General features: G+C 34.0%; 1 protein-coding gene and 1 long non-coding RNA gene across 2 annotated transcripts in view; one reads left to right on the top strand and one right to left on the bottom strand.

Moving 5' to 3' along the window:
* Positions 1 to 764, bottom strand: part of LOC107732291 (uncharacterized) — a 15,328-nt gene extending 14,564 nt beyond the window's left edge. Inside the window, exon 1 of the long non-coding RNA XR_001638859.1 lies at positions 753 to 764. This is a non-coding gene — a long non-coding RNA (uncharacterized LOC107732291). The remainder of the gene's footprint in view (positions 1 to 752) is intronic.
* Positions 1 to 8,282, top strand: part of LOC107732274 (synaptotagmin-7-like) — a 146,850-nt gene that overhangs the window by 47,467 nt on the left and 91,101 nt on the right. The window lies entirely within an intron of this gene.

The following is an 8,282-nucleotide window of genomic DNA, read 5'->3' as shown; positions in this document are numbered from 1 at the left end:
AAAATGAAAATTCTGTCATTAATTACTCACCCTCATTTTGTTCCAAACCCATAAGACCTCCGTTCATCTTCAGAACACAAATTAAGATATTTTTGATGCATCCCGAGAGCTCTCTGACCCTCCCATAGACAGTAAGGGTCCTTACACAATCAAGTCCAGAAACGTAGCAAGGACATCGGTAAAATAATCCATGTGACATCAGTGGTTCAACCGTAATTTTACGAATCTACGAGAATACTTTTTGTGCACAAAGAAAACAAAATAACTGCTTTATTCAACAATTTGTCTCCTCTGCGTCACCTTGGCGCCATTTTGGAGAGTATACACTGAATGTAAACAATGTATGCTGTTCTGTGTCAGCATCACACGAGCGGATAAACGGTCCGTGTGTCGCGGTTCAAATTAGGAAATCACGCTATTTCGTTCAGCTTTTGGAGCATAAACATCATATCGAACAATTATCAAACTTTTGTTATCGTTTTATCGAGGAAAATTATATTGCCATAATTATCATTATCGTTTTATCGCCCAGCCCTAGGTTAAATACACACACTTATATGTGTCAAAATGCCCGTCTTTGCAAGTATCTTTACTAGTGAAAGCAACAGCTGAGAATGAAAACACATGTGTAACAGAGTATCGGATCTGGGCAGCTCTTAAAGTGACAGCAGTCTAATATTCCTGATGTCTGTCATTCATGTTAATCGAACAACAAAAGATAGAAAATCTCTCACTGCTCTTGATTAAATCACTTTTGTAACTTTAATAAGAGGAAATATATATTTAATTTACTCAGTGAAGAATATGCAGTGTTTTTATACATTTGATTACTTTATACAGTGTATGTAGCATTTCTTATATATTTGTTTTACTGTAGTTTTTTGTCCTATTGCTTGTAATTAGTGTCTTATTCTTAATTAATCGCTGACTGCTTACTTGTGTTCAGTGAGCTTGAGGTTTTTTTTTAAATTTAGGGTAGTATTAGTTTTTTGTTTTATTGACACTGGTGACAAGAATTATGGAATTTCTATGGTATCAAAATTTTGATATCATAAAGACCTTATTTAAAGCAAAAATAACAATATTGTAATGTACATCGTTACCGTGCATTAAAATGACTCATATCTTGATAAAAGATTTTGGTCATATCGCCCACCCCTAAATGTTAGTAACCGAACAGTTGACAGTTGCCATTGACTTCCATAGTCATTTTTTTCCATTCCATAATTGCTTAGTTACCAATTTTTTTCAGAATGTCTTCTTTTGTGTTCAACGAAAGAAAGAAATTCAGCGATGTTTCGTTACTGAATGAATCCACGGTTTTGAACGAATCAAGTGAGTCAATGATTCAGTAACCCATTCAACCCATAGTCACTTGCCTCGTTTCTGAATGAATCGGCTGTTTGAACGAATCTGTTGAATGAAGGACTCACTCTAAATGACTCACTCATTCAAGTCATTTGCCGCCACCTACTGGTTTGGTTTCATATTTAAAACTATCAGTGCATTTTCCCCAACATTTCTTATTTGTATGTTTAAAAAATATTTAAAACTTTAAAATCGTATAAAATTCTTTATGCATTCGAAATTTTGCAGTTTCAATGCATTTATGGCACCTCAGCTTCATCAAACAATCTGTGTAAATACATCTAATGCCACTTCAGATGCAGCTTCTGTGTTTCCTGCAGTGGAAAGATGGAGTTTGTTGATACTGATTTCATTTGAATGGTAACAGCTCTACACTTTCTGATTATTCTGAATTAATTGAAACAATGTAAGAATTTGATGTGAAAGATGACATTTAATAAGGTTAGTGAAAAAATGACAATTTTACGAAACAGTGGGAAATTACATCCGTTTTGTTAAATACAGCAACTCCTTTTCAGTTCATTGTTATTTCGACCTATTGTCTAGTCACAGAGCACTTTATTTTGATAGTTGTTATGTGAGAGAACATCTGTAACTTTGTCCAGATTGGGGGAATTGTAATGTTTAATAATTTTTTTTATTATGTAATTAATTTTTTTTTGCATTAAAGTATAGATTTTTGTTTGTATATGGTGTCAATTATAGTTTTTTGAAAGAAATCGGAATCGGCAAAAATCGGTATCAGCAGGTCACACTTAAAAAAAAAAAAAACGGAAATCGGAATCGGCCAAGAAAATTGCAATCAGTGCATCTCTACTGACATTATTTCAGCAACATTTTAAGGTACTCAGAATAGTTAAAGTATCCTTTAAAAAAAGGAAACTAACTACTTTGAATCTGCACTGAAAGAGATTCGTTAGTGGATTCTCAGGATAACTTTAGTGCGTAGATGCCCTCTCTGTCCATGTCTTGTCCTGGAAAATACATTTAGGCATTAAAGCAGATTAGCTGTCCAAATTGTGGCTTTGAGGTGTCCGGTAACAGGAAAGGATTTAGCATTTAAAATGAAGTCCCAGTCGCCAAAATAAACTCTTTCTCGAGCTTTGAAGTGGAATATTGCATGTACATGCGAGGCCACAATGGAAACTGGTGACATTTAGGCATAAACACCTTAAAATAATACTTCTTAAAAGAGACAGTTTTAGTATTTTCAGTCATGTGTGAGCAAGCAATGTTTTATGTGAACAGTAAAGATGATTCTTCTATAAAGCTGTGGATTTTACAGTGGACCGTAAAGCTGTTCTGCAGTCGACTGGCCTTCAAATATAATCTGAAGTAAATGGGTTTTAGGCAGGGTTTTTAAGGCTATAGCTTTGAAGGCCCTGACAAACCCAACATCCTTACATTCTTTGAATGTTTTGAAACCCTGTGCTGGTCCATAATCGACCTTCACCTGTGAATTCATCATCATAAATGTTGACAGTAATAGAACATATTGTAAAGCTGCTCCATTTTTCCCCAGCCAGGTGTAATTGCAAACGAGAGCCATATGGCCGTGTTTCATATTGATGTTCTAATCAAATGTGTCCTTACATTCTTTAAAAGTCACAAAAAGCACAATCTAAAAGTCACCATCTATCAATGGACTTCAGTCGGGGTAGAGGCTATATTCAATTTTACATTACTGTGGCAGAGCATTAAAGAGCATAAAAGCATTAAAATGCATTGAAAATTTGAAAAAATTCTTTGCCTGTCAGTTTTTATTTTTTTTATTTGTAGTCTATGCACTTGTCAGATGGATGTTTTTACCTTTTGTAGTCTATATGTGCACATGTCAGATGGATGTTTTTTAATTTTTCAAAATAATGGGTTGCACAAAAAACTGCACAAAAATAGTGGGTAAAATATTAATAAATATTTTTTAATGAACTGTGTTTATTAAACCGTTTAATTGATATTTACGATTTATCACACTATTTTAAGAAATACAATAAAATAATTAAATTAATACATTAAAATAATTAAAATAATATAAATATTAAATAGTATGTATTATTTTTCTTGTGTGTGTATATATATACATACAGTATATATTATAATACGTACATATATCATATACATTATAATAATTTTTATTTAAATATTCATAAAGCATATTATGGTTTTATTGTATTGATTATTTAGTTTAGATTATTTAGTGAAAAAAAAAATTATTATTAAATATCTGTTCTGCATTTTGATGTTAGACACCTGAGCACTTTTGCACATATTAGCTCCTCTTTGTCCACATGAAATCTTTTCATCACAAATATTTTCAATGTTTTTTTTTTATAGCAGAACCATCGTCACCAAAGCATACAGCAGTTTAACTTTTCGAAACTGTACTACTATCCCTCACAGCCTTATTTCCACTGTGACATTAGAGGCGTCTCTGAGACACCGTGCGAGGGGAACCGAGTTATCTTAATGTTCCTGTCATTAACTCTCATCTGTTTAAGGACCCTCAACAATCATACCGTTTTATGAGCACTTGTAGTGTCTTAATGCATTATAAGCACTCTGGATATTCACAGGGTGTTATTATAATTTGTCTTGTGGCCGGTCAGACGCACAAGAGCCATAATTATTTTACAAGCTTCGCAATCTCCTCCGTACCACTGAAGACTTGGGAAAATGATGCCTTTGCTGCTTTGGAACCACGATGCCTTTGTTTCTCTTCATACATTTCCCATTATTACCTTCTAGGAAGCCAGCCATTTAGCCACCCGGAGGAGATCATTATTGCTCTGAGGTTGCTCTCTCATAGCTTCAGAGACTTAACGGAGACACACGGGAGATTACTGGAGGAGGAGGACACCTAAAATAAACAGTCTGTGTCTTTACAACATCACACGCTCATGAATCGTGCACATTAAGACTCGAAATGTGTTTAAAGAAAGTAAACAGAGTCAGTTTTAAGTGCTTGTTGACTTGATACTCTAGTTTCTGCTCCATTAATGACACCAAATGGAGTTGGCAAAGAATTGTTTCCAAATCTCTTTTCTCTATTTCTGCCTTCCATTGGTTGAGCAAACCGATAGTCCCGCCTCAAAGTCACACCATTGGTCGAAACCGAAGTTGACATATTGAATTGCACGAACGGACCAATGGCTTCAAAGTATCAGAGTCGCAGTGTCAGGAAACGCTACTTCTTGAAGCAAAAGTCTCCATTTGATCTCCATTTCATCTTATTGCTTTCTAGGAGAAACAATTGAGATCTCATTTGCGATTTTTCCTCCCTACAGGTGTGTGTTTTCAGCAGATAAACGCGAAGCTTCACAACTCCGGGTTTTTTCTTCCTTCAGGCAGTCAAGCTGAAATGAACCTAGATATGGCTCGCTATAAAGACCTCTGTTTGAAAACACAGTGAGCTCCCTTGCTGTCTTACTATCTATGTAGACAGCTGCCTCCTAAGTGAGATGGAATATAACTGTGAGGGAACCTTGTAAGTGATGCTTTATATAGATAGAAACACATACGCCGTACTGCTCTTGATTTATAATTGAATTCAATGGAATTTGATATTAGCATATTGCTAAGCTAACAACATGGTACTCGAATAAGCATAAAGATACATTACATGCTTATATTGCGTAAAATAGGCCATGTTTAATTGTATTTAACTATTTTTTGTTTACGTGTAGGGTTGGGTACCGAAAACCGGTACCAATATGGCACCGGTACCTATGTAACCGGTATGTACTAGAACCGAATCCGAACGCAGATTTCGGTGCCTCATTTCGGGGCCATGCCTGAGCGATCGATTGAAATATTTGTCCTCTGGTTCTCCGAAACAAACGTATGAAGCATCATCACCGGCACTGCATGTGAAAAATAATTTCCCGGCTGAGAAAATGCAGTGTGAACTCAAGTCGGAAAGCTCTAATAATACAAATCCAACAAACCTTTGTAGTAACAAGAGCGTCCATGTTGTTTTCACATTCCGACTTACAACTCGCGAAATGAGAGCATCCGAGGAGCACGTGAATGCAGTAATTACACTTGCTCTGACGGCAGCAGGTAGCCTTCCGTTAACTAAGCTAAACATGCTTAAATTAAAATGCCTAAAGCTAAACCTGCTATAATAGCGATGCCTTTGTCCATATAAGGGATTTCCTGGAGGGTCATGAGTTCCGTTACTTCTGTGACTGGATATGTGGATTTTCTGTGCGAGGGCGCCCTCTGGCATCCAGTATGAATGAAACAGACATCATGTGTTTATAGTGCTTATAGTGCATTTTTTAATAAGTACTGGTTCAGGCACCGTTTAGGCACTGGAACCGTTTTAAAAGTATCAATTTGGCACCGGTATCGAAAAAAACCCAAACGATACCCAACCCTGTTTACTTGGCTGTTGCTGCTTTGCACTGAGCTTGTTGCAGTGCTTTCTGGGATTGCCTTGTAGCACTAAGGATCATGAATTTGACCAAAATATGGAATCTTAGAAGTCAGCAAAATTATGTGTAATTACATGAAGCTATTTTTATTGACTCATCCACCACCTTTCATATTTTTTTAATGAGCTTGTCGCAGTGCATTCTGGGATTGCCTTATTCCACACAGGTTACATGTAATCATGAATCTGGCCAAAATTAAATATATAATAATTTTTAAATAATGAAATATTATGCAATTAGGCTTCGAAGGCAACATGATTATGACAAATTTGAGAATAGCCTTTGTGTACAGAGCATTGCTATTTTATTATTTATAATATACTACATAATAATTCGTTTTTATTAATATTTAGAATTAGCTTTTGATTTTATATTTTCAGTTTTAATTTAAATTTTAGTATATGCTTTTGTCCGTTTTTTACAAATATTTTTGAATATATGATTATGATTAATTTTTATTTCAATTTCTGTTATAGTTTTCATTTATTTACAGTTATTAATTTTAGTGCTTCAACTTACTTATTTTAGTCATTTTTGTTTAGTTTGTTTTTCAACTAATATTTATATTTTAAGCTTTATTTCAATTAAAATGTTTAACAGTTTTAGTTAAGATTTAGCTCCTATTTGCTGTTAGTAAATTTAGCGCTTCAAGTTAAACTTAATTTAGTTAGTAGCCAAGGTAATATTCTAATTTTCTACTCTTATTATTTGTACCATAGTAAGTGTAGTATGCTAGTATGCGATTCTGAATTCAGCATGTGTCTAGGTAGGGTGCTCACTAGGCTTTGGAACAAAGCAATTCTAGATAAAGTTTCAGGAGATTTTTAGTTCATGGACTTTTGATAGCCAAACTTATTTGTTGGAGGCACAAACAAAAGTATGTTTTGTAGATCAATAAGCACATTAAAAAGCGTCAGCCGTCTCTCCAATACTCAGTAGTTTCTTCAAGGACTCTGTTGGGACACTCTGGGTGTATTTTAAGAAGCGGTTTCTCTAAGAGCCTTTTGCAGTGGAAATGCCTTGAGAAAAGTTTCTTTTTTTTTTCTTTCTTTTTTTTCTTGACAAACACGTCTAAGAGCCTGTGAGTGTGTACTTGTTTGTGCAGCCGTGTGAGTGTGTGCTGATCCCCGGACATGAGACCTGCTCAGAATGGAGAGGGGGACGCAGACACACAGTCCACCAATTACTGCCAAATGTCAGGGTTAAAGAAAACCCAGCGCTGGAGAGAGAGCCTTCATTTGCTCTGGAGAAAATGTCATACTCCGCCTACTGACCCTCAGGCCTGCCCTCGAAAGAGAAGGAGGGAACGAGAAGAAGGGAGGTAATATCTTGGCCTCATTCAGAGTTTTTGGGACAGTATCAGCATAAATCCTTAGCATTTTTAAAGGACTTTGCATTAATAAGCAGTGTTGAGGGAAGTTACTTTTAAAAGTATTGAATTACAATATTGCGTTACTCCATGAAAAAGTAACTAATTGTATTATTTAGTTTCTTTTTGTGGAAAGTAATGCATTACGTTACTTTTGCTTTGCTTTTTGTCTCCTGGGCTGAGCATGCTTGTTTGCCTATTAATAACCAAAAACCCTCATGTGATATTTTTGGCAACTGTAAAAGCCCTTTCACACCAAAAGTAAAATTAATAAGCCTCATGAGGGCTGAAAAAGTGCATCTGTACCTCACTCACAAATTCTTTGAACATGGGGACAGGAGAGATGTCAGTGAATAAATTGGAAAACCAAGTAACTTGCCTTTACTTATTTGAAAAAGTAACAGATATTTGTTGTAAATTTAAAAGTAATGCATTACTTTGCTAGTTACTTGAAAAAGTAATCTGATTACGTAACTTGCATTACTTGTAACGCGTTACCCCCTGTTAATAAGTAACCAGATGAACGCTGTAAAAAAAAAATTTCTAAGTGTAATCACTAGAAAATACTATTATGGTGTTTATACTTTTAAAAATGTATGTTTAATTCAATGTATTTACTTTCTCAGTTAGATTTGAAATTCTTACACTGAAAAAAGGTGTAGAAACAATTTTCACATTCTAAATTGCAGATAAAATTACAAAGAACTGCAGGTAACATACTGAATTAAACATTACATTTTTAAGTTGTAAAACTGAAATACTATTTTGAATACATTTTATTTAAAAAATGAAGATTAAAAAACAACATCTGAAACTAGCTTAATTTATATCATATATAATTATTAGACAAAATGTAAACTTAACATAAAATCTAAAACTGAACTACAACTATTAAACCATTAAAAAAAAAATGAAATTAAAAATTTGAAAACAGTTTGAATAACATTTTCAAATAAAGTATATATAAAATATAAATAATAGCTGACTAAAATTACAAACTATAATTGCATATAACTTTTTAAAAATTAATATAAATTCATAAAAGCACATTAAATTACTAAAAATTCAATGAAATTGAAAATATTAATAAATTTGAATTAATATATATA

The sequence above is a fragment of the Sinocyclocheilus rhinocerous genome, unplaced genomic scaffold (assembly GCF_001515625.1).
Source record: "Sinocyclocheilus rhinocerous isolate Xijiao unplaced genomic scaffold, SAMN03320098_v1.1 scaffold38, whole genome shotgun sequence".
Classification (NCBI taxonomy): Eukaryota; Metazoa; Chordata; class Actinopteri; order Cypriniformes; family Cyprinidae; genus Sinocyclocheilus; species Sinocyclocheilus rhinocerous.
The sequence above is the reverse complement of the archived record's forward strand: the minus strand, read 5'-3'. Positions and strand labels throughout refer to the sequence as shown.